The sequence below is a fragment of the Amphiura filiformis genome, chromosome 16 (genome assembly GCF_039555335.1).
Source record: "Amphiura filiformis chromosome 16, Afil_fr2py, whole genome shotgun sequence".
Lineage (NCBI taxonomy): Eukaryota > Metazoa > Echinodermata > Ophiuroidea > Amphilepidida > Amphiuridae > Amphiura > Amphiura filiformis.
This window is the reverse complement of record NC_092643.1, coordinates 27,774,592-27,800,533: the sequence shown is the minus strand read 5'-3', so window position 1 is coordinate 27,800,533 and position 25,942 is coordinate 27,774,592. Positions and strand designations below refer to the sequence as shown.

Below are 25,942 nucleotides of genomic sequence, written 5' to 3'. Positions count from 1 at the left end.
GATAATCTTGGTCAGGTCAAGATAATCTTGGTCAGGTCAAGATAATCTTGGTCAGGTCAAGATAATCTTGGTTAGGTCAAGATAATCTTGGTCAGGTCAAGATAGTATTGGTCAGCTCAAGATAATCTTGGTTAGGTAAAGATAATCTTGGTCAGCTCAAGATAATCTTGGTCAGGTTAAGATAGTATTGGTCAGCTCAAGATAATCTTGGTTAGGTCAAGATAATCTTGGTCAGTTCAAGATAATCTTGGTCAGGTCAAGATAGTATTGGTCAGCTCAAGATAATCTTGGTTAGGTCAAGATAATCTTGGTCAGCTCAAGATAATCTTGGTCAGGTCAAGATAGTATTGGTCAGCTCAAGATAATCTTGGTTAGGTCAAGATAATCTTGGTCTGCTCAAGATAATCTTGGTCAGGACAAGATCATCTTGGTCAGGTCAAGATAATCTTGGTCAGGTCAAGATAATCTTGGTCAGGTCAAGATAGTATTGGTCAGCTCAAGATAATCTTGGTTAGGTCAAGATAATCTTGGTCAGCTCAAGATAATCAAGGTCAGGTCAAGATAGTATTGGTCAGCTCAAGATAATCTTGGTTAGGTCAAGATAATCTTGGTCAGCTCAAGATAATCTTGGTCAGGACAAGATCATCTTGGTCAGGTCAAGATAATCTTGGTCAGGTCAAGATAATCTTGGTCAGGTCAAGATAGTATTGTTCAGCTCAAGATAATCTTGGTTAGGTCAAGATAATCTTGGTCAGCTCAAGATATTCTTGGTCAGCTCAAGATAATCTTGGTCAGGACAAGATCATCTTGGTCAGGTCAAGATAATCTTGGTCAGGTCAAGATAATCTTTTTGGACATTTCAACAAATAACTTCAAATGCATCAAGGAACAGCATTCATATTTTAATTATTTGGATGAAATGATCAAACTATAGAGGGCTCTAGTTTAGATTTTATATATTTTACACCATCAGCGCTAAACTGAATTTATTACAGTAAAAGTTAAGTCAACCCACTAGTATTTGAATTTCCAAATGATAGGAATAATAAATTAGCAAGACTTGTTTTGTTGTTATCCATTTTTCCTCATTTATTTAAGAAAAATAGTACTATGTTTTGATTTTCTTTTTGCACTTGATGTAAAAGTAAACCAAATAACTACAGGTTCTTTCATTTTGAAATTACTTATCTAGTCGGAGATTCTTATAGAGATGAATTGGAAAACTACGGGCCTACTGGTAACCTCCCTTACGATCGGACTCTCACTATGTTACATAGGTTAGTATCCTACTATTTAAAATGTTTGATTTTTCTTATGGTCGAAGCAGCAAAATCAATATATTATTGAAAAATAACACTTTGATGTTTTGTAAAACTTCATTCTACAAATCATATACTTTAAAACCTTGCTTGATTTATTGTTGTTAATGAGTTATGTACGTTTTACAAAAGTGTTGTTGTTTCAGCCCTCTTTACAACATAACTCAAAAACCACAGGACCTACAAAACTATATGATATTTGAATTCTTCTACACACTCGCTATGAAATGATCAATGCAAAATTTTGCCAAAGCTCCCCAGCAAACACAAAACGTTTTCGAAATCATTCGCAAAAGGTTACAAAAGGTTGTCAGAAAACGTTTAAATGTCGGGTTATATAAAGGGTATATTAAGAGTATAAAACGTTTCCATAACATTAAAAAACATTTTTTGATAATCTACAGCCCAGCAAACACAAAATGTTTTACAGAAAGGGTTTAAATGTCGGGTTATATAAAAACGCATAAAGGTATAAAAACGTTTTAGGGGTGGTGCAATAATTATGTGTACCCCTGGGGTGAATTTTCAAAATGGTCTGCCAAAAACGCTTGCCCCCCCCTTTGGCCATGCCAAAAATCTTTACCCCCCCTTTCGACGTGCCAAAAACCTTTGCCCCCCCCCCTTTTGACGTGCCAAAAACCTTTGCCCCCCCCCCCCCCCCCTTACACAAGCAAGATTTTGGGGAACCCGAATTTAAAACCTTAAATTGTCTTATCATATAATGCGAGCGCAGCGAGCAGGAAATTTTGCATATTTGAATGTGTTCCTAACGTTTTTCTATGCCTTTTTAGGGCGTAATGTAGAAACGGTACCCAAAATATCTGTGCCAAAAATAGCTTGCCCCCCCCTTTCGACCTGCCAAAAATCGCTTGACCCCCCTTTGACCTGCCAAAAATGCTTGCCCCCCCCTTCTGGCCTGCCAAAAATCTTTGCCCCCCTAAAATTCACCCCGGGGTACACATAATTATTGCACCACCCCTTAATAACATTCCAAAAACAGAATGTTATTTTGGGGTTGAAAAAATATTTTGCGAAAAATGTTTGCCCAAAATATGTGCAATAACGTTTTAAAAACGTTTTCATGACCTTTATATAACCCGACATTTAAATGTTATTAAAACGTTTTGAATTTAAATTTCAGTTTTCACGTGGAATGATCAACTTCACCATGTTTACAAGTACATTGATAGTTTGACGACACCCTTGCGTAGTCATGTGGTTTTCACAATATCGTAAGTAGAGAAATTAATCGCTCTCAGCCAAAGAGGGTCGCGGTCGGGGCCTGTATCAACGATTCGTCGGTATACCGTGCCCCAAAATTATGCGAAAGATGTGGCGCAATTTCATCTGATGCAGCGCAATATGATGTGCAGTCTCAGAACAAACAAAATTAATAAATTTACAATTTTTAAGACATTTACTTTCAACATGGTGGGCCTAAATATTTGTCAATAACAATGAATGTCAGTGTTTTGTTTAATTTTGAAAAGTGGTACAGTGGTGTGTGATAGGGCTTATTTTCCAATTGTGGCCGTGGGACATTTTAATGTAATATTACACACATCATGTAGCTAGTAGATCACCCGTCTTTCGCGGTTCGTAAATGCATAGGGTTTGGTGGTTGGAAGTTTACTGGGACTATTTTACCACCTACACTTTGTGAGACTTCACAGTTAAAAAGTGTTGATTTGGATTACACATTAAAATCGCGGTTTTGACTTAATTGCTTAATTTGGGTGATTTTTGAGACTTCAAAATTGTTAAATTGGATATTCTTTCAATGGTCCTACAACACAAAAGCATCAAACACTTTAACTATTTCAATAAACAAACACTCTAGTAGGCCTACTTTTGACAATATGATCTCCATAAAGGACATTCACCCTTTGAACACTGAATACATGCTAATGCTGACAAATTAGTTAAATAACTTGTGAGTTACTCCTGTGTAATGGTATTAGTGACCAAAATCAGACAAAAATAATAGGATCTGCAACACTGAATACATGCTAATGTTGACAAATTAGTTGAATAAACAATGCATGTTGATTACCTGTATGCTACTCCTGTGTAACGGTATGAGTGACCCAATATCAGACCAAAATCATAGGATCTGCGGGTGTTATGTTAAACAGCAACCCAATAGGTGATCTTTCAGTACTTTTGACACTAATTAACTTAATTTGACACCCTTATTACGTAAACAAAAACAAAAGTTGATGTTTTTGGGGTGCGGACGAAACCCGATATAATGTAGACTTACGATTTCGCCAAACTGCCTAAATTATATTAAGTGCTGTCCTAACTTGTGCATAAATGTGTTATTTCTCCTACAGTTCTTCGTCGAAATATTCAAATAAAGCTGTCATACGAGATCTATCAAACCAATGCAAACCCGTGCAAAGGATTGTTTACATCAACATTCATAAAACAGGGAGTGGAACAACCACGTCAATTCTAGACCGGTATGGATTTGCGCACAATCTGACATTTGTCGTACCAAAATCGAAAATTAATCCACCTGTCTCCATAAATATATACAAGTTTGATTCAATGATTGGTTGCTATGGCAAGTTTGATATGTTGACTAATCAGGTAATCTACCAGAAAGAGGAATTGGATAAAATTATACCAAATGCAGTTTACATCACCACTTTACGACAACCCGTCTCCCATTTTGAATCACTATTTTACCAATTTAACGTTGCAGATCATTTGGCCATTCCTGCAGGAGTCGAAGATCCGATAAAAGCGTTTTTTAAGCATGATCGTTTTGAATCTGACATCGAAGGTTTTCATAAAAACTTTCAATTACGCTATCTTGGCATAAGCGATAGTGAAATAAATTGCAATGATTTTGCACGTATATTTAATAGGTTGGATTCGGACATCCATCTTTTTATCATTCTAGAATATTATCTGGAATCACTGGTTCTTCTAAAGAATCTTTTATGTTGGGATATACATGATATTGTCTACGTACCGCAACATGTTAGGATAAACTCTAGCCGGCATGGAGAAATATCTGAATCTCTAAGAAGTAAAATTGAAAGTTACAACTTCGCTGATATGAAGCTTTATGATTATTACAATAGAACATTATGGAAAAGAATCGCAGCAGCCGATCAAAACAGGTTTTGGCGGGACGTTAACGAGCTTCGGAAAAAGACATCAGCAATGCATAAAATGTGTGTTGACAGTACAGGAGTCACGCATGGAATATGGATTGAAAACATTGCACCCACTGATAAACAATTTTGTAATGATTATGTGCGACTTGTCGGGCGCGATGGAAATGTCATATTAAAGAAAGAAAGAACTGATGAACTTGTAACAAGCTGCAAAAATAAATATGGCATATTGTGAATGCGGAACGTCGTGACTGAGACTAAAAAATAATGGCAAACTATGAGGAGAAGTATAGAGCTAATAATTTGATAAAGGATAGTTAAATTTTAAAAACAATTGTATTGTTTTGAGACCCAATTGTGTATCTATCGTCTTATAGAACACAGGAGATACTAGTATATTTGCGAGACGTAAGCCAACGCCCAATATGCCCAAGTATTTATATTCTATATACTTTTTGACCACATAAAAAAATTACCCACAAAATGGGTACAGAAATCTCCCACAATTACAAAGTCGCCCCATTGACCGACCAGAATAGCTTATCTAGGACATATGTGTGATAAGTGCGAGGGGAAAAATTTGCATTTTAATACCAAATGGGCAAAAAATGTGGTTAATTCAGGCCAAAGACAGACCAAATACTAATCACAAATGTTTGTAAATTTTGAGCCGGGCGCAAGATTGTACAGTAAAGAGCACTAATTCTTGTTCAAAGGCAGTTCTTGATTTATATTATATTATATTATATTATATTATATTATATTATATTATATTATATTATATTATATTATATTTATATTATATTATATTATATTATATTATATTATATTATATTAAGGGGACCGGGGGCACAACACTTAATCCTTCCGCATTTGGTGTAACCATGAAAGAAAGAGATGGTGTAACCCTGTCCCGGTTGTGCTGTATTATGTTCATGTGATATTCAATGTTTGTAACTGTTTGATAATAACTGTGTTTGGACAATTTTGGATTGGATTTACCATTTTGAACTGACGTTGTGTTCATGGAACTTTACTCTTTAAATTTTTGGATAATCAGTATGCATGCTGTATAGTTTACTCTTTCCCCTGTCCTGTCTATCTAAACATGTTTTAGTAAAATGTCAAATGACAAGAATCTATTTTCATAATTATAAAACAAATAATGAATGTTTTCTCATTCGTACAATGGAAAGAATATTTTCATTCGGTGAAAGATGGATTATTCCATTCAACTCGGCGCCTCGTTGAATGGAACATTCCATTTTTCACCTTATGAAAATATTCTTACCATTGCACTCATAAACATTCATTATTTGTATATTATCAGAGCAATACATGAGCACTGCACCTAGAATGTTATGGGATTCTAAAGTAATACTGTGAAATAGCAGAAAATGTGAGTACTAAACTTGATCTAAACTAAATTTGCGCGACTTTCCCCAAAAAACCCATGCTCATTAAACTGAACACAAATTGTAACACACGTAAAAATCATTAGTTTATAAGCTAGGTAAATAATACTATCATAACAATAATACATACACTACAAGCTTATAGCTTTCCGATGCACTGTGATTTTTCTCTCTACGATGTTTGGTTCCAGAAAATAAATTTAAAGGTGGCTACGTGCGTCAATTTGGAAGGCAGATATTGCAAGAGCTAGGCATATCCTTAACGGTCTGGGACCTATGCCCGGGGAACTTTAATTCAGTATGCTGTGTTTTTGACCATAAACTAGGGTAAACATGCCATATTAATGTATTTTCTGAATATTTTGGTTGCAAACATATAAATATTTATGTACATTAAGGACAACTACGTACCTACGACGTGTCGTTATATTATAATCATTATAAATTTACTTTTGTGTGGAAAGTTGCCATGTTGACTAAAATATGGCTTTTTTTAATGATATTTTCTAGTAGATATCCACAAAAATAGCTTATTCCAAAAATTTCAGTCGATTCCGATTTTGCGTTTGCTCAATAGACAATGTGTTGTAATTTTGTTCTACATATAGTGTACCAGAACGTAATTCAAATTTCACGATATTTTTGCTAAAAGAATAAATCTGCAAGAAATTTTTTGTACTTTGACTATTTGTAGCCAGGTTCCCAGTGGTATAAAAATTCATGATTGAAAAGTAAATAAAATTTGTTCCATTATCCATTTTTTGTTAAAAGTCTGGTCAACTGTCGATTATACCAGGTAATGTGGACATGTCAAGATAATCTTGGTCAGGTCAAGATACTCTTGGTCAGGTCAAGAAAATCTTGGTTAGGTCAAGATAATCTTGGTTAGGTCAAGATACTCTTGGTCAGCTCTCGAAAATCTTGATCAGCTCAAGATGATCTTGATCAGGTCAAGATAATTTTGGTCAGGTCAAGACAATCTTTTTGGAGATTTCAACAAATAACTTAAAATGCTTCAAAGTACAACATTCATATTTTAATCATTTGGATGAAATGATCACACTATAGAGGGCTATAATTTAGAATTTATACTTTTATACCAACAGCGCTAAACAGAATTTATTACAGTAAAAATTAAGCCAACCCAATGGTATTTGAATTTCCGTTATCATTTATTTAAGAGAAAAAATATTATGTTTATATTTTCCTTTTGCACTTATCTAGTCGGAGATTCTTATAGAGATGAATTGGAAAACTACATGCCTACTGGTAACCTCCCTCACGCTCGGACTCTCACTATGTTACATGGGTTAGTATCCTACTATTTAAATTGTTTGATTTTTCTTAAGCTCAATTTAAAGTCGATCGCTGAGCGATTGCGATACATGACTTTTGAAAAACGAGGAGCAATCGCCGAATTAATGCGATGAATCGCTTATCGGTTTTGCTTTGCATTTATACTAAGGGGCTGTGCAATAATTATGAGCAATGGGGGAGGGTAAAATGGGGGGGAGGCAAGAAATTTTTGGCGAGCCGAAAGGGGGGGCAAACAGTTTTTGGCAAGCCGAGAGGGGCAAGCGATTTTTGGCACACATTCATGGGGCGCCTTTTAAATAAAACGCGCTAAAACGGCTTAGGAAAACGGTACGGAAACGCTTAAATATACAAATATTCCTGCTCGCTGACCTCCCAACATGTATCAAGAGCATTTAAGAGGACTTGTCCAGGAAATTCGACTTTTGGGTGGCAACGGCCAAAAATAGATTTTCCTTATAAGTTGAGTGGTAAGAGGCCTTTGTCTCATATAAACACTGGTGGTTTTATTTTGACAATTTATATCTTGTTGCCATAGTAACGGACATTTTATCCATTATTAGCCAATTTAACCAATTGTCACACTTTCGAGCAGTAAAATACCCTTTTATTAGAGTAATTGTACCTCACACATAAAATTTCTTAATATTTTCTTATAATTTTCCCTATATAGATGGAAGGCTTAGTAGCAAATACATTGCATAACAAATTAGAATGGGGTCAGAATTGGGCTATACCATTTATTTTAAATAGGGTGTTTTTGATAATTTTGAATATTCCCATTTAGGCCTAACTTCTGGGCTTCATAACCCGTATGGTAACGCTTCATTTGATTTGTCATTTTAGGGTTGACTTGATGGGACATTGTTACATTGAAAATGGAAGAAATTAGTTTGGGGAAAATCATGTGGTAAACGGGGTGTTGCCAGAAAATGTTGCATACTTTCAATTTTGTAAATGGATTAAGGTGCATCATAAAGCTGATTCTCGCATAGAATACTTGTATAAAATTGTACTATTATCGTGTACAATAGTTTAGTGTACTTTGTATAATGTATTTATATAAAAAAAAATAGCAGAGTTGCCATTCCGCAGGTAAGTGTTGCCATTTTGGCAAAAAATGTACTACATCTGTAAAAAGTTAAACGCATGCTTGCAACACTGATGGTGTTCATGATGAACTATAAATAATAAGCCGTACTTTGATATGGACTTGTCATGAATAGCTGCATACAACTAAAATTGACATTAATATAATAATATTTGGATTGTATTTACCATAAACTACTACATAAAATTTACTTTTGTGTGGAAAGTTGCCATGTTGACTAAAATATGGCTTTTTTTAATGATATTTTCTAGTAGATATCCACAAAAATAGCTTATTCCAAAAATTTCAGTCGATTCCGATTTTGCGTTTGCTCAATAGACAATGTGTTGTAATTTTGTTCTACATATAGTGTACCAGAACGTAATTCAAATTTCACGATATTTTTGCTAAAAGAATAAATCTGCAAGAAATTTTTTTTATTTTTACTATTTGTAGCCAGGTTCCCAGTGGTATAAAAATTCATGATTGAAAAGTAAATAAAATTTGTTCCATTATCCATTTTTTGTTAAAAGTCTGGTCAACTGTCGATTATACCAGGTAATGTGGACATGTCAAGATAATCTTGGTCAGGTCAAGATACTCTTGGTCAGGTCAAGAAAATCTTGGTTAGGTCAAGATAATCTTGGTTAGGTCAAGATACTCTTGGTCAGCTCTCGAAAATCTTGATCAGCTCAAGATGATCTTGATCAGGTCAAGATAATTTTGGTCAGGTCAAGACAATCTTTTTGGAGATTTCAACAAATAACTTAAAATGCTTCAAAGTACAACATTCATATTTTAATCATTTGGATGAAATGATCACACTATAGAGGGCTATAATTTAGAATTTATACTTTTATACCAACAGCGCTAAACAGAATTTATTACAGTAAAAATTAAGCCAACCCAATGGTATTTGAATTTCCGTTATCATTTATTTAAGAGAAAAAATATTATGTTTATATTTTCCTTTTGTACTTATCTAGTCGGAGATTCTTATAGAGATGAATTGGAAAACTACATGCCTACTGGTAACCTCCCTCACGCTCGGACTCTCACTATGTTACATGGGTTAGTATCCTACTATTTAAATTGTTTGATTTTTCTTAAGCTCAATTTAAAGTCGATCGCTGAGCGATTGCGATACATGACTTTTGAAAACGAGGAGCAATCGCCGAATTAATGCGATGAATCGCTTATCGGTTTTGCTTTGCATTTATACTAAGGGGCTGTGCAATAATTATGAGCAATGGGGAGGGTAAAATGGGGGAGGCAAGAAATTTTGGCGAGCCGAAAGGGGGGGGCAAACAGTTTTGGCAAGCCGAGAGGGGCAAGCGATTTTTGGCACACATTCATGGGGCGCCTTTTAAATAAAACGCGCTAAAACGGCTTAGGAAAACGGTACGGAAACGCTTAAATATACAAATATTCCTGCTCGCTGACCTCCCAACATGTATCAAGAGCATTTAAGAGGACTTGTCCAGGAAATTCGACTTTTGGGTGGCAACAGCAAAAAATAGATTTTCCTTATAAGTTGAGTGGTAAGAGGCCTTTGTCTCATATAAACACTGGTGGTTTTATTTTGACAATTTATATCTTGTTGCCATAGTAACGGACATTTTATCCATTATTAGCCAATTTAACCAATTGTCACACTTTCGAGCAGTAAAATACCCTTTTATTAGAGTAATTGTACCTCACACATAAAATTTCTTAATATTTTCTTATAATTTTCCCTATATAGATGGAAGGCTTAGTAGCAAATACATTGCATAACAAATTAGAATGGGGTCAGAATTGGGCTATACCATTTATTTTAAATAGGGTGTTTTTGATAATTTTGAATATTCCCATTTAGGCCTAACTTCTGGGCTTCATAACCCGTATGGTAACGCTTCATTTGATTTGTCATTTTAGGGTTGACTTGATGGGACATTGTTACATTGAAAATGGAAGAAATTAGTTTGGGGAAAATCATGTGGTAAACGGGGTGTTGCCAGAAAATGTTGCATACTTTCAATTTTGTAAATGGATTAAGGTGCATCATAAAGCTGATTCTCGCATAGAATACTTGTATAAAATTGTACTATTATCGTGTACAATAGTTTAGTGTACTTTGTATAATGTATTTATATAAAAAAAATAGCAGAGTTGCCATTCCGCAGGTAAGTGTTGCCATTTTTGGCAAAAAATGTACTACATCTGTAAAAAGTTAAACGCATGCTTGCAACACTGATGGTGTTCATGATGAACTATAAATAATAAGCCGTACTTTGATATGGACTTGTCATGAATAGCTGCATACAACTAAAATTGACATTAATATAATAATATTTGGATTGTATTTACAATATCTACAGTTAAAAGTTCTATATCAGTTTCTCATAGGCTTAATCCCCCCTTGAAATATGTGTAAAAATTCCGATCTTCTTTGCTCGTTTTGAAGCCTTTTGGGCACCTTTTGAGATATTTTATGACAACCAGTCGATTGCAAATCGATGAAAGTTTAACATATGATTCAATGTATGGGTAGCCTGAAGTTCCACCTCGTTTTCCAGGTACGAGGCACTAAACAGCGCCCTCACTGTTTTTGATATGCTCTCAAGACTATTTCGCGGACCTATTTTCTCGATAATTATAAAAATGCAACTTTTTTGGCGACTTAAATTCATGCATAGGCTTTACACTTTATTTGAGATATAATTTGCTACTCTCTCTGATTATTTGTATAAAGGGCAGCCCAAATACCTCAAAAAGTTTTTGTATTTTACCGGAACTCATTAGGGTTACACAAATGGCGCATTGATTTAATGGTGTGCTCCCTTCAAGGGTAGGCTACCGAATGTTCATAAAACTTTTGTTATTATGTTCTTGAAATATAAAATGTTTTGAGTAAAACACTCAAGGTTTGAGTGCTCTGTGACATTAGCCCTATTAGATTTATATGGTGAATTCTGAAAATGTGCACATTTTCAATATTTTGACCTCTATTTAGATTTGAATTAAATACCAATTATCTACCTTTAGTTTTTGACCGTTTATCTACTAAAAACCGATTTAACCCTGTAGCTAGAACTACGAAAAACAACCCCCTCTCCTAACATTTTTTATCCGTCATAAAAAACACATGTGCCTGCGCCCAAACGACCTAAGCTAGTCGTAGATCCATCCTTTGCTCTCATTTTAGTGATAAAATGTTCTTACCCGGGTAGAACCCGGGTAGAACCGAATAGTGTGTCTTTTCCTTTTATATTGAGGAGAATATTCACTGAAAATTAAATTTTTGTATAATTTTTAGCCCAAAATCAATTTTTCCTACCGTATATACTTTTGTACATGGGCAGAATTTCCCAAATTTTCATGGGCACCCTCACATTATGACATCATAGCAACATTGTGTGGGGAATATTTGTACTTATTTTTGGTATTACTGTGTAGAGGAGACCCATAGCTATACATTGGTATCAAATATAATGGTATCAAAAATTAGGGGGTTACATTATTTCTGTTGGTAAATTAAAATGATTTTTTTTTCCGAATTCAATTAATGTAATAATAATAATGATAATGATAATGATAATGATAATGATAATGATAATGATAATGATAATGATAATGATAATGATAATGATAATAATAATACTAATACTAACAACAACAACAACAACAACAACAACAACAACAACAACAACAACAACAACAATAATAATAATAATAATAATAATAATAATAATATAAAATACTTAAAATGCAATTTTCCAATTTTTTAAAATAGAAACACTGCTTTTTTGGAGAAGTTGTTATTCATTAATATTTTATAAATTGTTAAATGCTACCAAAATACTTTGTTATGCAAAATGGTTCTCTACTAGTAAGATTATCCCTGAACTAATTTTTCTTGAACTAAAAATGAATGATTAAAACCAAAATACTATAGAAACACTGTATTTTCAGCATTTTGATATTTCTGTAATCTCATAGTTATATTTGCAATACATTAGGCTTACAATCTCCAATAATTGTAATTTTCCCAATGCTAATATTACAAATATAGGCGAAATAGACAAATAAGAGATTGTAAAAATAGGGAAATTTCTAGAAACACTGTGAGCATACAGATGATTTCCCAAACCATTTTTTTCTATAAATTCTTAAAGCATACTTTAATCTTCCAGGAGACAAAAGTTTGTTGAATTGGAAGCGTTGGCATGATACTTACAACCGTTTCAACCATACAGGTTTTATATCCTTTTTAAAATATAAAAAACACCCCTCTTAGAAAAAGTGGTATCTCCCAAATCAAAAGGCCCTCAGTTCCCATTTAGGTCCTGAAACACAGACAAGACCTGGACCTAAATTCTACCCTCACCAACTTGAATGAACCCGCTCTAACTTTCTTCCAGAATGATATCGAATTGACAGAAAATTTTACACATAATTTTGCCAAAATCACTCAATTTAAGGGGAAAAGAGCAATTAGCAGTTTCCATGGCAACAAGAAGCTGGTGTCACTATAAATGTTATTTTTGATACATCACCCTAAAGTATCATTGATTGACACAATATGAAGAAAATTGATGATTTTGCGTTTTGCCACAAATTTGAAAAATAAGTCTATTTTCCTGGACAAGTCCTCTTAAGGTTTGTAAATTGAGATCCCAAACATTTTTGGATTTTGGCGAGCCGTTTGGAAATGTTCCCCCCCCCCCCCCGGCTCATAATTATTGCACAGCCCCTAATTACGGCGATCGCGATTGCAGGCGACAATTAAAATATTCAAAATCGGACACAAAATTAATTTTTAGAACATCCAATGCTGTCAATAATTATTGTTTTGAATTAATTTATCTCCGAAAGTAGATGATCGAGAATATTATCAAAATAATAGACCCAGTTGATAAGAAATGATTGGTTGACATCGCTGGGAAATTGAGATTTCTTCAACTCGCAAAAGCGGCGTTATTTTTAACTCAGCGATTTGTATCGATTTATCGGCTCTACGCTCTGACACGCTCTTACACTGATGCATGAGAATCACTTTTCTAGAATCAAATATGAAACTGCTGATACACTCTAAATATAAAATAGTAGAATTTGCTCAATGTTAAGTAAAAAGGGAACGGAGCAGCAAAATGAATCAAATGGAACTTGATACTGCATTTTTACTCTACTTGAGTACAATTTAATCCTCATTTTTCTCGTTCATTTTGTTGCTCTATTTCCTTTTTACTCAACATTGCTCCATAGCCCACTGTATCGTAATTTCGTTCTGGTTAAACAGAACGTAATACACATTTGACGATATTTTTGCCAAACGAATTAATCTGCAAGATTTTTTTAAATAAACATTATGTAGCCAGATGTTTCCAGTGGTATAAAAATCTTCACTTTTTGAGAAAGGAGGGGGGGTGAGGCTGTGGATCACGAAATTATACGTTCGTGCAGTGAGAATAAGGATCCGTGCAGTGAGAATTAAAAATCCGTGCCTAAAATATTTCTATACTATTCAAGTTTCAACCAACAAATTCCTTTTCAAAGTAAGACGGATCGAAAAATCCTATGCAAAAAAGGCTTTCCGGTTACATACTCACCCCCCTCCCACACACACACCCACACCCCCCCCCCCCCCACATACCCCCACAAACCCTCAATCATACACATTTCTCGATCCCCATTGGCGGAATGCCTTAGGACAAGTAATTGCATTCTTAGTAACGTTTGTAAAACATAATACCAGTTAAAGGTAGGTGGTCAATTTGTGAGCATTGAGCCCTGGTACCAAAACAATCCAATTCCCAAGAAGTTTTGAGGTCAATTGCACTACCCAATTTGACATTAGAAGTCAAACCATGTTTCACAATGGTGCATAGAACGATATGTGTGGTGTACTACAATTGGGGATGAGTCTATCACACTATTATTCATAACATCTAAATAGAATATATTTTATGCCTAAAATTTTACCGGGATTCTGGGAAATATATGAGCTTTTTTCTGATGACAAAATCTTTATTTTGATAGGGAAAAGTGGGGAATGAGGCTGTCGATCGGGTCACCCATCTGGTATAAGTAAACAAGCTGTGTACCGCCATCGCGATGCAGCTATATACAAATATTACAATTCAATTCAATGGATTGAATTTTAATTAAAAATCTATAAACCCAAACTTAATGAAACGGTAGGCACTGTGTGCATTTTATGCAACTTTGTAGAGTGAAGTTTTAATTCGTGTTTTTGCATTGCGATCAACATTTTTAGAACAAAAAATTAGTAAACCAAGTCAAGCTGTAGCTAAGTGAAAATAACGGCAATTAAATCAATGGGATTTACAATTTAAATGAAAATCGACCCTTCGAAATAACTCTAAACATTTTCTTTTTTGATTTTATAGAGATTATAATTTTATGATATTGGAGGCACAATGTGCATTTTATTCAACTTGTTTCCATTCGGGGTTTTTTTGCATTCCGATTAACATTTTTAAAACAAAAAACCATTAACATTTTATAGAGATTGTAATTTTATGATATTGTAGGCAACATGTGCTATTTTGTACAACTTTTTTCCATTCGTTTTTTTTTTCATTCCGATTAATATTTTTAAAACAAAAACGCATTAACTTGACAGTAGTGAACCGGGTGTGTACTTTCATCAAGCTGTAGCTAGGTAGAAATAATGGCATCGGTTAATGTTTTCTTTTTTGATTAACATTTTATACAGATTGCAACTTTATGAAATTATAGGCATATGCAGAATTTTCATCCGTTTTTTGCATTGTGATTAATATTTTTAATAATAATACTGATAACTTGTCATTAGTGAACCAGGTGTGTACTTTTATTGAGTTGAAATTTACATCATAAAATAGTGAGATTGCCGGGTGAGATTGTTGGTCTAACGGTCCGTCTGGTTAACATGTTTATAATCTGAAATACTCTTAGGGTGGTCTTAACCCTGGAAGTATGGAAACTTTTGGAAATCATAACTTCTAATTTTTTTCTAAAGTATATAAAAGTATACATATTTAGAATGGAAGTTAATCTGCAAGATTTTTTTGTGAACATAAACAAAATCTCATTTTTTTAAATGGGGAATGAGGCTGTGGATCACGAAATGCCCTTATAATCGTGTGACCAATCGTGGAAAACATTCTTAGAAGCACCAATAAAGTTGTCCTTATATTACGCGAACACTTGGTTAACGTGAAAATGATAATAATTATGTTAATTTTAAAGCTTACATTTTATTTAGAATAAAAGTTGTGGTGTACCCCAGGGGTAACTTCTTTGATCAATATTAATTATATAAATACATGAAATCATTAGTAAGGTATTTTAAAGTAAGAACAAACACATTGGGGATCAATTTAATAATAGGCCTACCAGAGGAAAGGGAAGTTAAACATGACAAGAGAAAGGGCAGTTTGCCAGGGAAGGTTTAGACGCATTGATATATACGGGATATAGCCTCCCCACCAAACTGGGGAAGAAACACACCCCCCCCCCTGCATGGGCATTGAGGCAAAGGTAACTAACAACATTTCATTTGCCAACGTGCTTTGTCTTTCTTCCAATAAAATAGCCACAGACGAAATATAAATAAAATAATAATAAAACGATTATCTAGACTAGATCCCAGAGTCTGATCTAGACATAAACACATCTTAGGTACGTACATGTATCATAATAGAGAGATTGCGATTTTCCAAACGTAGACGTAGGACGTACGTTTTTACGTACGTTAACACGTACGTTTTTACGTAGCTATGTATTGCAGTGAGGCCACATACTTTACCAACGCTTGTGTTGTGGCGCTATGTCCTATAGTCAGTCATCTGGTGATTTGTTTTGCATGAAATCAGCCCGGGGTAGTCGGTGGGGTCAGGGATCAATAAAGGGATCTTAATCCTCTCTACGTCATACATAAATTCGCCCAGTCTCATTTCCCTAATATTAAATTACTCGCTTACACTCCACGCCGCTGCTACATACAGAATACTCAAGTCCAGCGCACTAATCCACTGGACCACATGACAGTTCGGTAGCCATATTGAATTTTAAACATATAGGCTATAGGCAACTCCAACATTGATCGGGTATAGAGGGCGCAACACTAAATCACTCCGCATTTTATGTAACAACGAAATTCGGCTAATATAGTCCATAGTGAATATGAGATTGTAGCGACCATATCTACCGACATGTTCACTTTAAATCACTCAATATTGGCGCATATGAATTCGACAAGTGTCTTTAATGATAACATGCAGAAAAAAACTGGACAATTGATCTCAAAAGCAATTCTCTGTGGCGGATTAAGAGAAAACCCCATTTTGAAATGTGAGTGGTGAGTTTAGTATATTTTTAGCTAATTTTTTTTGCACCGCAAAATAGCGAAAAAAAGTCAATGGTCATCGATATATGTCGACAAAAGTTTTGGAATCTAGAGAAACAGAGCTTTAATTTGATACCAAATTTATTTTGCCAAGTATTGCAGGGACGCCAGGAATGGCGCTTGAAGTAGGCCGAATTCACACGTTATCCTATGGGACGCTGAATTAGTGCTGCGCCCCCTTGTAACGGCCGTCGTTATGAACGCGTTCCTTTTACATTCTTCGCGCAAAATAAGAGATGCGCTTCACAAAATGTGTTCTATTTCAATCATGATGATAAACAAAGATTACAAAAATCATTCTCATGAAAAATTATTGGAAAAAAACACTTTATTGGCCGAGTAGGCGCCTACAAAGTCTAGATATGCGTCCAAAAATCCTCAAAAAGGCTCAAAAATGGATTTTAAAGTTAATAGACATTGTTAATCTGCATGAAGCCGTTTTGCTGAATATTCAGTAGGCCTACGCAAAAAGATCGTAATTGTTACCACTGGAACGGGGGGGGGGGTATTTATACTTCAAACTCAGTAATAAATGATTTGCAAAAGAAAATGGCAACACTGATAATCTAGAAAAGAAATTAAACTTGGTTCAAAGACGTGCTCAAATTGTCGTCTGTCACTAGTTTTGTGGGTTTTGTACAAACTTTCGCATATTGGAGGAAAAGTCAAAATATTCGATTTTCGGCATTTCGGCACTGATCTTTAAAACATCATTTCTTTTGAACGGAATGTCGCAGAGACATGAAATCTTCAGTGTTGAGCTTCAAATTTTCTCTAGTTTACATAATGAGTAATAAATGTGGATTTTAAACCTTTTAACACCTTATAAGAGGGCGCAACACTAAATCACTCCGCATTTTATGTAACAACGAAATTCGGCTAATATAGTCCATAGTGAATATGAGATTGTAGCGACCATATCTACCGACATGTTCACTTTAAATCACTCAATATTGGCTCATATGAATTCGACAAGTGTCTTTAATGATAACATGCAGAAAAAAACTGGACAATTGATCTCAAAAGCAATTCTCTGTGGCGGATTAAGAGAAAACCCCATTTTGAAATGTGAGTGGTGAGTTTAGTATATTTTAGCTAATTTTTTTGCACCGCAAAATAGCGAAAAAAGTCAATGGTCATCGATATATGTCGACAAAAGTTTTGGAATCTAGAGAAACAGAGCTTTAATTTGATACCAAATTTATTTTGCCAAGTATTGCAGGGACGCCAGGAATGGCGCTTGAAGTAGGCCGAATTCACACGTTATCCTATGGGACGCTGAATTAGTGCTGCGCCCCCTTGTAACGGCCGTCGTTATGAACGCGTTCCTTTTACATTCTTCAAAATTCGCACAAAATGTGTTCTATTTCAATCATGATGATAAACAAAGATTACAAAAATCATTCTCATGAAAAATTATTGGAAAAAAAAACACTTTATTGGCCGAGTAGGCGCCTACAAAGTCTAGATATGCGTCCAAAAATCCTCAAAAAGGCTCAAAAATGGATTTTAAAGTTAATAGACATTGTTAATCTGCATGAAGCCGTTTTGCTGAATATTCAGTAGGCCTACGCAAAAAGATCGTAATTGTTACCACTGGAACGGGGGGGTGGATTTATAATTGAGACTAAGTAATAAATGATTTGCAAAAAAGAAAATGGCAACACTGATAATCTAGAAAAGAAATTAAACTTGGTTCAAAGACGTGCTCAAATTGTCGTCTGTCACTAGTTTTGTGGGTTTTGTACAAACTTTCGCATATTGGAGGAAAAGTCAAAATATTCGATTTTCGGCATTTCGGCACTGATCTTTAAAACATCATTTCTTTTGAACGGAATGTCGCAGAGACATGAAATCTTCAGTGTTGAGCTTCAAATTTTCTCTAGTTTACATAATGAGTAATAAATGTGGATTTTAAACCTTTTAACACCTTATAAGAGGGCGCAACACTAAATCACTCCGCATTTTATGTAACAACGAAATTCGGCTAATATAGTCCATAGTGAATATGAGATTGTAGCGACCATATCTACCGACATGTTCACTTTAAATCACTCAATATTGGCTCATATGAATTCGACAAGTGTCTTTAATGATAACATGCAGAAAAAAACTGGACAATTGATCTCAAAAGCAATTCTCTGTGGCGGATTAAGAGAAAACCCCATTTTGAAATGTGAGTGGTGAGTTTAGTATATTTTAGCTAATTTTTTTGCACCGCAAAATAGCGAAAAAAAAGTCAATGGTCATCGATATATGTCGACAAAAGTTTTGGAATCTAGAGAAACAGAGCTTTAATTTGATACCAAATTTATTTTGCCAAGTATTGCAGGGACGCCAGGAATGGCGCTTGAAGTAGGCCGAATTCACACGTTATCCTATGGGACGCTGAATTAGTGCTGCGCCCCCTTGTAACGGCCGTCGTTATGAACGCGTTCCTTTTACATTCTTCGCGCAAAATAAGAGATGCGCTTCACAAAATGTGTTCTATTTCAATCATGATGATAAACAAAGATTACAAAAAGTCATTCTCATGAAAAATTATTGGAAAAAAACACTTTATTGGCCGAGTAGGCGCCTACAAAGTCTAGATATGCGTCCAAAAATCCTCAAAAAGGCTCAAAATGGATTTTAAAGTTAATAGACATTGTTAATCTGCATGAAGCCGTTTTGCTGAATATTCAGTAGGCCTACGCAAAAAGATCGTAATTGTTACCACTGGAACTGGGGGGGGGTATTTATACTTCAAACTCAGTAATAAATGATTTGCAAAAGAAAATGGCAACACTGATAATCTAGAAAAGAAATTAAACTTGGTTCAAAGACGTGCTCAAATTGTCGTCTGTCACTAGTTTTGTGGGTTTTGTACAAACTTTCGCATATTGGAGGAAAAGTCAAAATATTCGATTTTCGGCATTTCGGCACTGATCTTTAAAACATCATTTCTTTTGAACGGAATGTCGCAGAGACATGAAATCTTCAGTGTTGAGCTTCAAATTTTCTCTAGTTTACATAATGAGTAATAAATGTGGATTTTAAAACCTTTTAACACCAGGGCGCAACACTAAATCACTCCGCATTTTATGTAACAACGAAATTCGGCTAATATAGTCCATAGTGAATATGAGATTGTAGCGACCATATCTACCGACATGTTCACTTTAAATCACTCAATATTGGCTCATATGAATTCGACAAGTGTCTTTAATGATAACATGCAGAAAAAAACTGGACAATTGATCTCAAAAGCAATTCTCTGTGGCGGATTAAGAGCAAACCCCATTTTGAAATGTGAGTGGTGAGTTTAGTATATTTTTAGCTAATTTTTTTTGCACCGCAAAATAGCGAAAAAAGTCAATGGTCATCGATATATGTCGACAAAAGTTTTGGAATCTAGAGAAACAGAGCTTTAATTTGATACCAAATTTATTTTGCCAAGTATTGCAGGGACGCCAGGAATGGCGCTTGAAATAGGCCGAATTCACACGTTATCCTATGGGACGCTGAATTAGTGCTGCGCCCCCTATAGACCACTTGACATGTGACGTCATTGCCCGGCAGTATGCGCGCGAATTATGACAATTTCCATTTTTCTTTGCCCTGCAGTCTGCGTACGTATCGTAGTTTGCTCAGGGCACGTGCATTTCAAATGGCCCGCCATATTTCATATAGTACAAGAAAGCCATTGAACAGTGTAGCGGTTTGTTTGAACATATCGACAGACAAGTCCCTCAATGATTTCATATTAGCATAATGACAGTGCTCATCAGTTAATAGCCACTTGGTGAATATATGGGCATTATCAGCTATCAAAGAGATGTCTTATGCAGCTGCCAATCACGATAGAGGCTTGAAAACATTTTGTTATAAACCCAAAAGTGATATAAGGACAAAACTGTGCATGTTGGTACTTGATTGTTTGGATTCTTATATGTTGAAAATCCCTTGTAGTAGTATTTTTTATGTGTAGTGTATATTGTTTATAAATTATACAGCTTTTCAATTTTGGGCATTAATGCTCTGTTGCACTGTTTTCATCAACCTATTTTATCGTAGTGCATTTCTTATGTGTGTGAGCCGAAATGTCGTGGTAGATTGCAATCATGCTTTTGTTGAACTGCACTCCGCCATAACTACGGTGAAGGACACCGGTTCAAATCCTTTGTTTGGAGCCAATCGATAAAAAGAATGCAGGGCCTCTATAAGTTAAGAAGTGATGTAATAATGGCAATAGATGAATACAATGTTTGAATAGATCGCCCAACCATGCCAACACAAGCAGATTGCACTAATCACCTGTGTATGTCTGCAAACATAGATTGAATACAATACAGCTCTTTTCAAAAATACTAATCTTATAGGTGCGAGTGAACATCCTTTCTTTGACATGTATGGTTCAATGCATAGGTACCACGTGAACGTTGTAGTGCAGGGCGATATAATAATAATAATAATAATAATAATAATAATAATAATAATAATAATAATAATAATAATAATAATAATAATAATAATAATATGTAAATAAATAAATAAATAAATAAATAAATAAATAAATAAATAAATAAATAAATAAATAAATAAGTAACCGATCAGGAATTGTGCATATCTGAACGTGTTCCTAATGTTCCTAAAATATCTGAGCCAAAATGTCCTTGCCCTCCCCACCCAACTTAATCTCCCCCCTATAATACTTCACCACCTCGGGGATACCCAAAGTTATTGCACCACCCCTCAACTGTACAAAAACACATGATATTTTGACTATAACATTCGTAGAGAAACACTCGTTCTCTACGTTTCCTTTACCTAGACTCGAGGTAAAATCAGCCTATTTCCACGTGGAACCATGGTGGAACGTACGTTTTAATGCTATGTTGAGTCCAAAATGTCAAATCGCAAGGTCATTTTGTATACGCAAAGTATCACACACATTTCAATAGACAATCTCTGCGTATGAATATTGCGTTTAAATTTAGTCCATTTTTAACACATCGCTGTACCTTTATTATAATGATTTGTTACAAACAAAAAGGATCATAATAATAATTAGACTTTCCTTCGTATGTTCATTATCTTTGACTGTCTATAACATATTGTGAAATGGACAAATTTTGTGCATTTTCAACGATGTATCTACGTCGATTTCGCACGTGGAATATCTTCAAAAATAGCTAAATACGTGACCTCGCTTCGATACAGGAGAGTGGTTTTGAATAGATCAACGTACGTCCGATGTCTACGTTTGGAAATCGCAATCTCCGTAATAATTCGCCAGTGAAGTGGTTACATAACTCCCTGGTAACTAGATCACGCATCTTTTGGAATCGGTAGTACCAGGGATCGATACAAAGGGATGGGCATCCTAGTATTACGTAACAAACCGGAAGATGTAGCCTAAGTCTAGACAAAAGGCGGATTAGCGGCCATTTTGTCTTCTACATGATTTTATTCACGTGTCCTTATACTTTAGTACACAAATATATAAGTTAACAGGTTTACAATTATAAAATTATATTTTGTGTATACAATATATTCTGTAGTAAATCGATCAAATGACGGTGATTGTTCAGGGTATTATATGCTTGATAGAATTTAAAAATTGTCTGACCAGCTAGTATTCTCCTCCGCCGTCAGTGTGATTCCGGTCACTCCACGTACCGTGTTGCGAAGGTGGAGGAGACTAAAGCTGTATTGACGAACACGCATGCGTTAAAAATGATGTAGCCTTAGTCGGTACAATAGCGTGACGTAGTTCCCGGCATTGTTCCTATGCACTTTCACCCTCCTGGTAGTACATGCCATAGACTTTATGTTGCGATCATTTCGATCGTGGTGCAGAACTCAAAAACGTGATCCAGTTAAAAATAGTGATAATTGGATTACACGTAACACTTCGCTAACGAATAAAGCCACCGTAATGTATGACTATGCATAAGAGAGCTGCATACGTGCTGGCTCTCCGTACAACAAAAGAGGTTGCGATTCACATCCTTTACACAAACAGTCCCGCCTTTCGTCCGCAAGGCGTCGAAATATACTGTTTTAACCATCACTTGGTTCGTTAGACGTGCTGCGTGCTGCCATTGACTATTTTCCACCACGAAGAAAGTATCATTTTTAAAATAACGTCATGATAATGTACTCCAATTTAAAATCCGGGCATTTTCGTCAACTTCAAAAACAAACCCGGTTGATCAATTGAGCGATGGCATTATGCAAATTTTCGCTGGTGAAAAAAACTAAATAAATCGGATTAACTACCATAGCAATAGGTGAAAACAATTTTGAATATATCGCCGCGCTACGCACTCATCACCTATGTATGTCGTTATGTATGTATATACAGTTGAACCAGTTGCTAATGTTCGCAATCTTGGGATATATTTTGATCAGACTATGTCTATGGACAAACAAGTTGCTGAACTCTGTCGCAGACTCAATTATCAGATTCACAATATTGCTCGCATCCGCAGATACCTGGACTCTGAAACCTGCCACCATATCATTAGATCTCTTGTCACATCTCGCATGGACTACGGTAACTCATTGTTAACTGGTATTAAAGAAACTCATCTGCACAAACTCCAACGCATTCAGAATACAGCCGCTCGTATAATTTATGGACTTAGACGTCGTGAACACATAACACCTTACCTCCACACCCTGCATTGGCTTCCGGTCAGACAGAGGATCAATTTCAAACTCTTGGTTCTCATTTACCAAAGTATCCATCATGAGGCTCCTGTTTATTTGTACAATGATATATGTCTCCACTCATCCACTGTTACCAATACTCGCATACTAAGATCTGCAATGGACACAACTCGACTGCACATCCCAAAGACATCCAAAACAATTGGTGATCAGGCCTTCTATGTCGCTGGTCCACGCACCTGGAACACACTGCCCATATCCATCCGGGAAGCACCAACCACCAACACTTTCAACACATTGTTAAAATCATATTTGTATCCTTATTAATTGTTCTTTGCATTGCTCATTTTTGTTTCATCTTGCTTGTTTGAGGTTCGCTCTTTTTGTTATGCGCCTAGATCTTATTGAATAGGCGCCTTATAAATCTCATTTGTATGTATTTGTATGTGTATGTCTGCAATCGTAGATTGAATACAATACCGTTCGTTTCAAATATACTGATCTTACAGGTGCGAGTGATCAGCATGATATGGTTCAATGCAGAGGTACCATGTGAACGTACCGGTGCAGAGCGGTTTATTCAAAAAATGTTTTCACCTATTGCTATATGGTAGTTAATCTGATTATTACATAACTTGTTTTTCGAACATTAAATTTCAGTTTCCACGTGGAATGATGAACTTCACCATGTTCACATTGATAGTTTGACGACACCCTTGCGTAGTCAGGCGGTTTTCACAATATCGTAAGTACAGAAATTAATCGCTCTCAGCAAAAGAGGGTCGGGCCTGCATTAACGATTTGTCGGTATACCGTGTCCCAAAATTATGCGATATCGGTACAATGAAGTAGAAAAGGTTCTTCTTAACCATTTGTTAACCAACTACGGCCCACATCATTCCATAAACCATTTAACAACAACTCAAGGACTTTGCAGCTTCAAGAGCGCATACCCTAGACATACCACAAATTGACCTTCGCAACCAGGATCAGCTCCCCGTACGGGTTACAACTAGACAATATGCAGTACGTTCCTTGTCCAGGGGAATTTCAAAAACTCAATTTTCCACGAGAGCATACTAAGCCACCGCCAGGGTTCGAACCCGCAACCTCTCGCACCATAGTCGAACGCCTTATCGATTGATCTAACTTGATTGATGTGTAATGGAATTAGTTACTCCTGTGTAATGGTATTAGTGGCCCAATAGCAGACAAAAATCATAGGATCTGCAACACTGAATAAACAATACATGCCGATTTACTATTGCAGACAAAAATCATAGTATCTGCATAAGTATGTTATAGGATCTGTTATGTTAAACAACGACCCGAACTAGGTGTATAGTTGGTGGTGAATTAGTCCGCAGTGATCGTCCAGTACTTTTGAAACTAAATAACTTAATTTGACATCCTTATTACGTAAACAAAAACAAAATTTGATGTTTTATTGGGGTGCTATTCTTCGCATCTCAAAATTCGTTTCCCGATATAACATTGTATAATGTAGACTTACAAGTTCGCCAAACTGCCTAATTTATAATTGATATTTGAGTGCTGTCCTAACTTGTGCATAAATGTATTATTTCTTCCACAGTTCTTCATCGATCTATCCAAATAAAGCTGTCACACGAGATCTAACAAAACATTGCAAACCCGTACAAAGGATTGTTTACATCAAAATTCCTAAAACAGGGAGTGGAACAACCACGTCAATTCTAGACCGATATGGATTTGCACACAATCTGACATTTGTCTTACCAAAATCGAAAATTCATCCACCTGTGTCCACAAATATATACAAGTTTGATTCAATGATTGGTTGCTATGGCAGGTTTGATATGTTGACTAATCACGTGATCTACCAGAAAGAGGAATTGGACAAAATCATACCAAATGCCGTTTACATCACCACTTTACGACAACCCGTCTCCCATTTTGAATCACTGTTTTACCAATTTAACGTTGCAGATCATTTGTCCATTCCTGCAACTGTCAAAGATCCGATAGAAGCGTTTTTTAAGCAAGATCATTTTGAATCTGACATCAATGGTTTTCATAAAAACTTTCAATTACGCTATCTTGGCATAAACAGTAGTGAAATAAATACCAATGACTTTGCACGTATATTTAATAGGTTGGATTCGGAGATCCATCTTTTTATCATTCTGGAATATTATCTGGAATCGCTGGTTCTTCTAAAGAATCTCTTATGTTGGGATATAGATGATATTGTCTACGTACCGCAACATGTTAGGATAAACTCTAGCCGGCATGGAGAAATATCTGAATCTCTAAGAAGTAAAATTGAAAGTTACAACTTCGCTGATATGAAGCTTTATGATTATTACAATAGAACATTATGGGAAAGAATCGCAGCAGCCGATCAAAACAGGTTTTGGCGGGACGTTAACGAGCTTCGGAAAAAGACATCAGCAATGCATAAAATGTGTGTTGACAGTATGGGAGTCACGCATGGAATATGGATTGAAAACATTGCACCCACTGATAAACGATTTTGCAATGATTATGTACGACTTGTCGGGCGCGATGGAAATGCAATTTTAAAGAAAGAAAGAACTGACGAACTTGTAACAAGCTGCAAAAATAAATATAGCATATTG

The 25,942-nt window shown here is 35.5% G+C and overlaps 1 long non-coding RNA gene across 1 annotated transcript; it reads left to right on the top strand.

Annotated features, from left to right (window-relative positions):
- The first annotated feature begins 1,217 nt into the window (after nucleotides 1–1,217).
- LOC140136543 (uncharacterized) lies at nucleotides 1,218–25,021 on the top strand. Its single transcript, XR_011856682.1, has 3 exons — nucleotides 1,218–1,277; nucleotides 23,982–24,066; nucleotides 24,916–25,021. It is a non-coding gene; the product is annotated as an uncharacterized lncRNA (long non-coding RNA).
- Nucleotides 25,022–25,942: the final 921 nt, after the last annotated feature.